Here is a 12427-nt window from a genome sequence, read left to right as displayed (position 1 = left end):
CATTTTGATACATAAGAAACTATCTCTTTTCCACACCCTTCCCTCCTAGGCTTCTTTTTATTTATTTATTTATTTTTTTTTTTTGATACGCGGGCCTCTCACTGTTGTGGCCTCTCCCGTTGCGGAGCACAGGCTCCGGACGCTCAGGCTCAGCGGCCATGGCTCACGGGCCCAGCCGCTCCGCGGCATGTGGGATCTTCCCGGACCGGGGCACGAACCCGTGTCCCCTGCATCGACAGGTGGACTCTCAACCAACCATTGCGCCACCAGGGAAGCCCTAGGCTTCTTTTTTCTTAATAGTTTAGGATTACAATTTGGGGAGATATCATTTATTTAACAAGTTCCTTATAGATTGTCTCCTTGCTCTAATCCCCAGGATAGGTTTGGATAAATTTGTCTCTGCCCTCTACACCCCTCCCCACCTTCCTCATTTAGTAATGGCAGGACCAGAAGGGCAAGCCAATGCCCAAACCGCCTAAATTGTTCCAAACCTTTGGGAGACAGCAAGTGTCCACCATTTCTCCAGTCTAGCTTCTTGATTTCTAGGGTTTCCTTCCAAACAGAAACAGGTGAATAGACTATGAGAGACATTTATAACCACATGCTTTATTCCTTTACACTGACTGACAAAAACAGTGGGGAAAACACAGATGTATGGTACCAGGAAGCTCTCCCAAGCACAGGCTCAGGTTAATCCTGTAAATACATAAACATTTCCCTCCCCTCCATGACTTCATTCTTTCTTTATAGCACAGACACCTCCCCAAATCATCCCCTGACTTTCTTCCAAGGAATGCTTACTAGGCCAAGATCTCTAATGACTATTTACTTTATTTGCACATAGGTTTTCTCGTTATGGTATAATGACCGTAAAATGATGATCCCACAGCCAAGGTAAACCAGAACCTGATAATGGACAATGAAACTTTAGCTAATAGTTCTGTTTCCTCGTTTTGCTTTCCACTCTCTAAGGCTGCTGCCTCTTGTGTTCTGGTTGACCTTCAATTTCTCTTGAAATTACTGAATTCATTCCTTCACTACCAGCTAAAATTGAGGCCTTTCTCTTCCTCTTAGCCAGAAAATTACAGACCAATTCACTCAACAAAGTACAGATAAAGCAGATAGTCATTCCAGAGAGAGAGAATGCAATATGATGTGACTGAAGAATCACAAGTTGCTTGAAGCTACTGGGTGTAGCACAGAATGAAGCGTCAGGGCTATAAGGAGGTGTGATAGGTTAGGTAGACTGGAATTGTACTGTAAAGAAAGGAGAAAGCCATGCTAATCGGTTTAGGCCCTATCATCTCTGTGATGGAGAGCGACTGAATAATTTTAAAGAAAGTACTAACCTGGCTGTAGAGATTGAGAAGACACTGAAGGGAGGACAACCAGGTAGGCAGTTATTGAAACCGTAACCAAGAAGTGATGATGACAAACTACAGGAGTAGCAGTTGGAATGGAGAGAAAAGAAAAGGTAGAATGGACGTATCAGATTAAGAGTGGTTGGGGAGAACAGTGGACCAGTGCAACTCCGGGAGTGGGTGAAATGGAGAGACTATATTTGGTTGGGGAAGGTATTAGAGGTTAAGATGCCAGTGGGAAATCCAGGAGGAGTAACCCTGGAGCTCGAAAGAGAGGTGAGGATTGGAATAAGCATTTAGTCATCACCGTTCTGTAGATGGTAGCTATCACCTTGGGGTTCAATGAGACGGTCTATGCAAGGAAAGAGAACAGAGTGAGACGTGAACACCCAGGGTGGAATCTTGGCAATCATGATGGAGAGAAAGGAAATCAGCCAGTGAAGGAGACTGGGAAGCAGAAACCAGTGGTAAGAGGAAAACCACAAGACAGGCTGGTGTGAGAAAGATGTGCCTTTTATTTTTTTATTTTATTTCATTTATTTCTGAAAGATGTGTCTTCTAAAACAGAGTTTCAAAAGCCAAAGTTTTTTGCAAAAATACTGAATGCCTCATAGAGTTCATACAAACTTATGTACGTATAGCAAATAAATGCTTCTTGTCTGACTTTTCTATCTGTATGAATAACAAACCAAATAATTTTTACTTCTGTAAAATAACCCAATGAACTTACCTTTTTTTTCAAATTCTTTATATACCCTTACCTTTGATATTGTTAAATAGCCAATATGTGTTTGTCATCAATATGTAAATACCATTGTTGTCCCACCCTCATCTCATTTATCACTATTTCACTACAGAATTATTTATTGGTCCATTACCATGTGCTAAACCCTGTCCAGTTCCTGTGGGGCCAGAGGTAACCAGTCTCTGCCTCCAGGCCCTCATAGTTTGCATTCTTGTCATCTTAAACTAAACAACTGGAAGTCACTAGGAGACTGACAGAAATTGCTGGACCAGGGGGCGGCACGGGAAAGCTGTGCAGGTGAAGGGCAGGGAAAACAACCGCAGACCAACAAGTCTTCTTTTTTTGGCATGCAGGATCCTAGTTTCCCGACCAGGGATTGAACCTGTGCCCCTGCAGTGAGTGGAAGCTCAGAGTCTTAACTACTGGACCACCAGGGAAGTCCCCAGACCAGCAAGTCTTGACTGGTGCTTCCCCACTCCTTCCCTTGACATTTCCTGGGCTCAGTTACATAGTCTAAGGATGGGGGGAGGTAGGGGTGAAGGGAGGGAGAAGACAAGATAAAACAAGTTTGGCAAAATGGTGATCATCAGTGAATCTAGGTGAAGGCATAGTGGTTTTACTGTTATTACTGTCAACTTTTTGGTCGGTTAAAAATTTTTTTAATAAAAAGTCGCGGGGAAACATATACACACACACACTTTAAGACTGTACAGGCAAGGTAAAATTACACAAAAATACAAGCAAAGGAATGATGATTCAGGATAGCAGTTACCCGAGGCTGGGGGTGATTGTGGAATGATATGGTACAAAAAGGATCACACACATGTAAGCCATTGTTAAGGTCCCAGTTTTGATGTCGGGTTATGGTTTCGTGGGTGCTTATTATATTATTTCTATAAACTAATAATTGTATGAATAAAGGGGGTCAAAAATGCACCAATGATGAAAGTGTGTCACAAACCATTAATTCACTTCTGTGTTCTTAAGGCACCACCAGCCTACACCCACAAAAACAGTGAAAATAACCAGATATCCTGAGTGGAAAATTCTAGTACTGAGAGAAAAGCTGGACCAACAGCTATTTGAGAATGAGTTCTGAATTTTTTCATCCCTTTCATCTGAAGCTAATTATGTGGTGTTCCAAGAATAATGAACAACTATTTTAAATACTCTACTATTAACCTATGATTCAACCTTGTTTAATCATATTCTTATTTAAAGAAAATGATACACTTCTACTGTTCTTTAAGGAGACACTAGTGAGAATGAAATTGTCCTTAAGATATGCAGTATAAGGGATAAACGTATAATTCCTATTTACCAAAATTAGTGTTAATAACATTTCCAATAATTTATCATCTTAGAGGGTCAGATTTATTTGATCACACATAAGTGGAAGATTGCATGGTAGTGGAGAAGCTGGGCTTTGGAGTCAGAAAATCCTGGGTTCAAGGCTCCATTCTACCTCTTGTCAGCTGACACTGGACAAATTATTTACCCTCTCTAGATCTTAGTTTCCTCCTTCGAAGCTGAATCTGCGCCAATAGGACTGTTGCATTTTTAAAGATAGACCATGTAAAGTTCTTAGCGCAATTTATAGCGTAAGTCTAAATGGTCTAAAAGGTAGCTATTATTATCGTCCCAAAACATTTAAACTGATTTATTTTATCTATTTTACTATGCACACATATACATATATTAATACATGTTTGCATTATTTCCTGCTTACTAACAGAGTTACACTGTTTATTACCTGGAACTTAAATAACAATACAAATAAGTCCGTGGAGCTCTGAAAATAGGGGAAATGTAAAAACTTATCTCCTTAACACTCTCTTCGTTCCTCATAAGATGATCTCTAAGGCTCCACAGCTTTAACATTTTTTATCTTACAAATTCTATGATTATTGCCTTTGCAAGTGTTTAGAAGGCATTGAAATGAAGGTGAGTTTATTTGTAGTTTGGGAGTTTTATCATGTTTTTACCGATGGAAGAGGGTGGTCAACACAGACATTTTCATGACTGAACAAGTTTACGGAAGCATCTACTCCTACACTAGGACGTGCCTATTTGATATTTAGTAACACACAGTACTGCTGCAATACCGACTCATTTCATTTGAAGTTACTGTTTGCTCTGCTGGCTTCTTTGCATTCCTTTTCTTAAGCTGCTGGGGAAGGTATTTATAAATCTTCTCAAATAGTATATTTTACTCCAGAGATATATTGATTGTAGACATATTCATTCTAGATGTCTCAATTTAGTTTCTTCCTTTCCTCCGTACCTTCCTTCCTTTTTTTTTTTTTTTAAACAAGGTGAGGTCATTGAAGAGAGTTATTGTGATGAGAAGTTTAATATATAGTGATATTTGCACCGTGCAGCCTTGAAAAATGTAAGTTAAATGACAAAATCTTGAAATTGTAAGTAAAATGTTAGTGGCAGTACATTCCCTTTTAGTGTGTGGTCATTGTAAAAACACCATAAAACTAGTTGGATGGAAATGTGTTTAAATGACCACACATCCCATCACACTAAGAGAACAATTCTGTGTCTTTTTCATTCTACAATAAATTCATACTTTTATAAACTTGCAATCATAACGTATGTGTTTGGGTGTGTGGTAACTGCTTAAGGGGGGGAATATCATAATTTGCTTATTTAACTATTTGCCTATTAGACTTCTAGGTTGGCTCTAAATTTTTGTTATTATGGAAAATGTTGTAATAAGCTTTTTCAAATATATGACTTTTATTCATTTAAAAAGTTTTACTTATGATAAAATAATGTTGGAGGAAATACTAAGTTTACCAAAAAAAAAGAGTATGGGTATTATAGCTCTTCAGTGCTATATTAGTTTCCAAAAGGATGTGTGTATGTGTATAAAATATAGCAATATATACAACATAGCAATATATATTTTAAGACATTATCTATAAATGAGTATATTAAAAATATGCTTCTTCCAACTTCAATTATCTAAGAGAACACACCAGAATTAACTTGTACCAAGTTTTCTTTTCTTCTTCTTTTCTCCTCTTCTTTCTTCTTCCTCTTCTTCTCCTTTTCCTTCTTTTTCCTTTACTATAATCAATAAAAGACTTGGATGAAATATTTTTGGTTCCGTTTTTTTTTAAAAAAAGTTTCTTTTCAAGGTCATAATGAGATACTGGTTGTTGTGAAGAGGCTAACTAAATACCAACTGGTTTTCTGGTCTTCCTAACCCAGCTATATCACCTTCTAAAAATTGGGTACCTTGAATTTACTAACTTATCTAGAGCTACAACCTACTAAATGTACTTGTCATATATTTCTTAGCCACGGAATGACTGAATTAAGCTTACAACCATTACAAAATATAGACAAGAAGAAAAACACTTGGCTGGTAACAGGTGGAGATGGAAACAGCTTCATCTACTTTACCAATTTGTCTCTACTACCCTCTAGTGGAACCATAGTCATAATATCCTTACAGCATTGCTTCCAGATTACACACACACACACACACACACACACACACACACACACACACACACACACACAGATTTATAAATTTCAGCTTTACAGAGTTGGTCCCAGCCTTAGACATGATGAACTCCTGGAACGAGTTATAAGTTTTAACGTCAGTTTAAATGTCAGTTTAGTTTAGTTTAGTTTTTGGGGGGTTTTTTTGCGGTACGCGGGCCTCTCACTGTTGTGGCCTCTCCCGTTGCAGAGCACAGGCTCCGGACGCTCAGGCTCAGTGGCCATGGCTCACGGGCCCAGCCGCTCCGCGGCATGTGGGATCCTCCCGGACCGGGACACGAACCCGTGTCCCCTGCATCGGCAGGCGGACTCTCAACCACTGCGCCACCAGGGAAGCCCTAATGTCAGTTTTAACTGACATTCTTGCTCCTCTCTCTTCCCACACTAATCCTTTGTGAAAAATACTGCCAGATTAGTCTGTTTAAACGGGAAATCCTATCACTCCCCTGCTCAAATGAATGAAAAAACCTTCAGTCCTTCCTTCCCTTTGAGCTGTTTGAAGTGCTGCTGGTAAACTTCCCCACAGTGACTTCCAAAAGTCTTCACAAAATGAATCCAACTCTCCTTTCCCCTCTCCTATCCCTTTACCTCCTGTCACACCCCACCTTCCAGCCAAATCTCACTGCTGCGTGTTCTCCACGCCTGCCCTGTGATTTTCCTTTCTGCCTCCCTTGCCACCCGTGCAGTCATCTCCACCCCACCAACCTTCCTTCTTTCATTTCTATTTGCCAGAATTGTGCTCATATTTCAAGACTTTTTTCAAATGTGCTTTTATTCAGCATCATCAAGCTCCCTTCACCAATTTCACGTAAGCCGGGTACCTCTGACACTATGCCGTCTATTGCATATGCTGTTCCCTTTGCCTGGATGTTCTCCGCAGGCTCCTCCCCTTCAGTTCCCATGTAAACTGACATCAGCTTTCCTCCCCAACCCAATGCAAGGGTCATGTCATTTAATGAAGCCTGATCTGCCTCCCCAGTTTTGTTTTCTCCCGTCTCTCCTGTGACCCCATAGCAATTTACTCAAGTCTCTGTTCCAGTATCTACCACCAGAGCTAATTTTGTGAGAGACGGTGATCAATACAATCAAGGAAAATCCTATGTGTGAAGTCCTTACTGTGGGCGAGGCGTTGATCTAACTAGACGTTTCATGGATTACCTCATTTCACGCTCAAAACGACACAACTGGGTACTATTACTCTCATCATTTGAGTAAATGAGGCACAGAGAATTGAAGTGACTTGCCCAAAGCCACAGAGAAGTTAAGGGAAGCAGTCAGGATTTAAAAGGATTTGAGCCCAGGTGACCTTTGGACCCTGAGCTTTATTTTTTAATAGAAGTATAGTTAATTTACAAAGTTGTGTTAGTTGCAGATGTACAGCAAAGTGATTCAGTTATACATATACATATCTTTTATTTTTTAGATTCTTTTCCATTATAGATTATTACAAGATATTTAGCGTAGTTCCCTATGCTGTACGGTAGGTCCTTGTTGCTTACCTATTTTGTATATAGTAGTGAGTATATGTAAAGCTCCAGCTTCCCATTTATTTCCCCACCACCACCCCTGCTATCCCTGTTGGTAACCATAAGTTTGTTTTCTAGGTCTGTGAGTCTATTTCTGTCTTGTAAATAAGTTCATTTGTATCTTTTTTTAGATTACACCAATGAGTGATATCATATGATAGTTGTCTTTCTCTGACTTAGTTCACTTAGTATGATAATCTCTAGGTGCACCCATGTTGCTGCAAACGGCAGTATTTCATTCTCCTTTTATGACTGAGTGATGTTCCATTGTAGATATATTCCACATCTTCCCCAGCCATTCATCTATCGGTGGACATTTAGGTTGCTTCCGTGTCTTGCCTATTGTGAATAGTGCTGCTACGGACATTGGGACCCTGAGCTTTTAACTGTGATGGTACAGCTATTCCAGAAGGGCTCTTGGTCAGGACAGTGTCTCTTGAATGGCTTTCCTCCTACGTTTCATTTTGGATGTTTGGTTTGGGATTGGCTGTGGAAGAAATCGAAACTGATTCCTGGGGTAGGAAAAAGGTTTTGTTTTGTCTTGTTGAATAAAAGGCTCTACTTTTCCTCTTTGAAATGTTTTCATTTTGTGTGTTTCCCCATCTGGAGTCTGAATTTCGGGGACTTGCATTTGATTCTTGTTTGTATATGCCCATTATTTAAGCTAGTGCTTGGGACACAATAAGACCTCCATAAAGTTGTCAAATGTTATTGAAACAGTGGATATCTTTCTCTTTTTGCCTTGTTCGAATGTAAATCACTTTACCTTGTATTCCCTCAGTACTCAGCCGGAAGGAAAGTATTTAATTAATTAGCATAAAAGAAGTATCATCATTTGGTGCATTTTTCTTATCTCGGCCCCTCCTGTCAAGCTCAATAAGAACAGATATCTAATCCATCTTTGTATCTTTAGTAGCCACCGAATAATTCCAGACAAACAGAAGAAACTCAAATATTTGGTGAGTGGAGCCGATAGAGTTTAATTTGCTGTTGTACTTCACTCTCACATCAGGTAGAAACTGATGCACGAGCAAGAGCCAGACGGCTGAGGTTCTTGGGGAGGCCCTCGGGTGCTACAAGGCTCTGAAGTGCCTGTCTTGTTTTTTAAAGATAGAGTAAATTATGTTTCCGTATCATTTTAGCAGTAAGAAAGGGTAACTGTAACTTCGCTCTTTGGAATCTGTCAATGATAGTAAGCATGTCACATGAAGCAGATCACCATGGATCTCATGAAACTTACATATCAGGATCCTGGCTTTGCACAGGCCCCTTCCAGGGCTCTGAGAGAGGTGTTCACATGGTCGTGGCTTTGTAAAATGTATGAAGTAAGATATCTTGAACACAGTTTGTTAAGGCTGCTGTTTCTTTCCACTTCAACTTCCAGCCAGTCACACTTCTCCACCTGTCCAGTGACACTGGCACGACCATGAACACCGTTGAGATTCAGCTCAGGAGATGTTGAATTAAGGATATATTGAGGGCTTCCCTGGTGGCGCAGTGGTTGAGAGTCCGCCTGCCGATGCGGGGAACAGGGGTTTGTGCCCTGGTCCGGACGGATACCGCATGCTGCGGAGCGGCTGGGCCCGTGAGCCATGGCCGCTGAGCCTGCGCGTCCGGAGCCTGTGCTCCGCAACGGGAGAGGCCACAACAGTGAGAGGCCCGCGTACCGCAGAAAAACAAAAACAAAAACAAACAAACAAAAAAAGGATATATTGAGTTTAGGATGAGTGGTATCTCACACTTCCAAGTTACTCCCAGCAGTCCTAATATAAGAAAAGCTTCTGGGACAACCCCTTCCATCCATTCTGCTCACCCTCCAGGCATCTCGAAATGAAGATATAGGGCAAGAGATGTTATCTGAACTGGAAATAAGTGGGTAGTGGGTAACAGGGGAAAAGCTAATCTGTGGAAAATTCTTCCAATTATCAGATGTGTAAAGTTATATCTACATATCCCATCAGTGCAAAGAGAAAACCTTACCAAAGGAAAACCTTATTATCCTCAGCTCTGTTTCACTCTTATATTTTCTTAATGACTTAAGAATGATGTTCAAGAGCAGAAATCTCTCTTAAGGATATAGTGGAAGCAATGAAAGAGAGAGTTTTCGATACTGTAGTATCTCGTTGCCTCCTCTAAAATGAACTTTTCTTGTATTAGGAACACGCTCGTTAACACAGCATGAACAATTATAAATGCATCAGACAGTTTTTGGGATCTGGAATATTTAGAATCCTGTAAATTAGAATCTTCCACAGTTGCTGTGTTTGTAGGGCATAAACTCAGAGTATTAGTACAAACAGCTCATATGTGAAAGAAACTTGATTTAAAAAACCCCCCAAAACAAAAAACAATGCCGTTGAAAAATGGGCAGAGGACCGGAATAGACATCTTTCCAAAGAAGACCTACAGATGGCCAACAGGCACATGAAAAGATGCTCAACATTACTAACCATCAGGGAAATGCAAATCAAAACCACAGTGAGATATCAGAATGAATATTATCAAAATGACAACAAATAACACGTCTTGGTGAGGACCTGGAGAGAAGTGAACCCTCCTGCACGGTTGGTAGGAATGTAAATTGGGGCAGTTACTAAGGAAAACATTTATGGAGGGTCCTCAAAAAATTAAAAGTAGAACTGCCATATGGTCCAGCAATTCCACCTCTGGGTAAGTTTCCAAAGAAAACAAAAACACGAATTCGAAAACATATATGCACCCCTATGTTCATGCAGCATTATTCAAAATAGGCAAGATATGGAAGTAACCTAAGTGCCCATCTTAAAATGAGTGGATAAAGAAGATGCGGTATATGTGTACAATGGGATATTAGCCATAAAAAATAAAATCTTGCCATTTGCGACAACATGGATGGACCTACAGGGTATTATGCTAAGTGAAATAAGTCAGACAGAGAAAGAAAAACACTATACAATTTCAGTTGTATGTAAAATCTTAAAAACAAATGAACAAATATAACAAAGCAGAAAGAGTCATAAATACAGAGAACAAGCAGGTGGTTGCCAGAGGGGAGGGAGGTAGGAGGATGAGTGAAATAGGTGAGGGAAATTTTTAAAAATTAAAAATTAAAAAAAATAAAGTACCAAAATGTTAGCAGTGATCCCTCTGTCTGTCTTTTGTTGAGGAAATGAGGGTGGAGGCACGGAGATTGTATGTGACACACTTTTCTTTTTTTTTTGAATTTATTTTTTTATACAGCAGGTTCTTATTAGTCATCCATTTTATCCACATCAGTGTATACATGTCAATCCCAATCTCCCAATTCATCCCACCACCACCCGTCCCCCGCCACTTTCCCCCCTTGGTGTCCGTACATTTGTTCTCTGCATCTGTGTCTCAATTTCTGCCCTACAAACTGGTTCATCTGTACTGTTTTTCTAGGTTCCACATGTATGCGTTAATATACGATATTTGTTTTTATATTTCTGACTTACTTCACTCTGTATGCTATGTGACACACTTTTTTTTATGGAATTGTTTGAAACATTTATTAAAAAAACCCATTATTTTGTTATCAGAGAAATGTCTGAGGAACAGCCATGAGAGTTCAGTGTTTTCAGTTGTGATTAAAAGGTCTTGAAACTATGTGTCTTGCTTTTTTCCACTGTTTTACTTTCTGAATTAATGTAAAAGAACAGTCTTTTCCTTTTGAATATGTTTATTTTAGAAACTTCTGTGAATTTTATCCAGTAGCAAAAGAAGCCTTGGCAAGATTCATTCATGCATGCGTTCCTTCATACATTCATCCATTTACTCTTTCATTCATTTTTGGACTAAGGTGACTAGCTTTTGAGTTTTGAACCATACACTCACATGGTTCAAAATTCAAAAGCTACCAAAGCCTCCCTCCCACCTCTGTGCCCCAGGCACTATTCCACTCCACACAAGCGCATTGTTATTAGTTTGTTGCATCTCCTTCCAGGGTATTTTAGGTATTTAAAAGTACGTTTCTCAAACTTTTTTATCTGAAAAAATACTTGTCTTAGCTCAGGCTGCCATAACAAAAGACCATAGGTCAGGTGGGGTAAACAGATATTTATTTCACACAGTTCTGGAGGCTGGATCGAGGTGTTGGCATGGTCAGAATCTGGTGAGAGCTCTCTTCCTGGCTTGCAGATGGTGCCTCGTTCTAGCAGTGTCCCCCTGTGGAGGAAATAGAGCGACCAAGCTCTTTGGTGTCTCTTCTTAGAAGAACACTAATCCCACAGTGAGGGCTCCACGCTCACGGTCTTATTTAATTTCTTCCCCAAGGCACCATCTCTAAACGACATCACACTGAGCCAGAGGCTGCAAGATATGGATGGGAGGGAAGGGGTAGTGGAGAGAAACATAATTCAGTTCACAGTAACACATATCTCAAAAGAAAACAAAACTTAGGTGCAGTACCAATGGATCTTTTTTTTTTTTCCCCTTCTAAATGGAGGTTGCCAAAATATAAATATGGAACTTTGGGGAGCATATGCCTTTCCATCCTCTCCTCTTTAGTTTTTTTCCACGCCACTTCCAGAATTGGTCTAAGATATTGTGCCAAGGCTGTAGGTCTCCTGAGCAGCCCCTTAGAACAATATTCAGGGCTCTTCAAGATTCTGACTCCAATTTCCCTTCCCTGTTTATCACCTAAAGAGCCCTACACCCTCTGATGCAGGTACCCTGAATAACCCGGGCAGACTTCAGTGCTTTACTCATGCAACTTCCTCTGTGTGGAAGGCTCACTCCACAATTCCTTCTCCAGTGTTCCTTCAAATGTCACATCCTCTGCTTGAATTAGTCATTTCCTGGTCGGTGTTTTCATATCGGCTTATAGTAGAACGTACAACCTCAGTACTAGAAGCAAAGTATAAGTAATGGTTGTGTTCTCCCACCCCCAACACCTAGAGCAGAAGTATCTGACTTATTTTTTGTGACACTGAATAGAAGTTGGCCCAATGTACAATAAACTGTATTTGCTAAGATGATAGCCTGAACTTACAATAACCCCGAAACTTTAAAAAGAAAGACAGCCAAAACAAAAAACAAACAAAAAAAGACAAGTCACACACGCAAAAAAGAGAGATAACGGAGCTAAATTTTTTTTTTGGCTTTGCCACCGGACTTGTAGGGCCTTAGTTCCCCGACCAGGGATTGAACCCAGGTCCACCGTAGTGAAAGTGCAGAGTCCTAACCACTGGATCGGCAAGAAATTCCCCCTGAGTTAAATTTAAATAAAAATCTAGCGTCAGAGCTATGGAAGCTTGTGGTCTTCTTTATGTTGA

This window comes from Stenella coeruleoalba (assembly GCF_951394435.1).
Source record: "Stenella coeruleoalba genome assembly, chromosome: 16".
Lineage (NCBI taxonomy): Eukaryota > Metazoa > Chordata > Mammalia > Artiodactyla > Delphinidae > Stenella > Stenella coeruleoalba.
Note: the sequence above shows the minus strand (reverse complement) of the source record.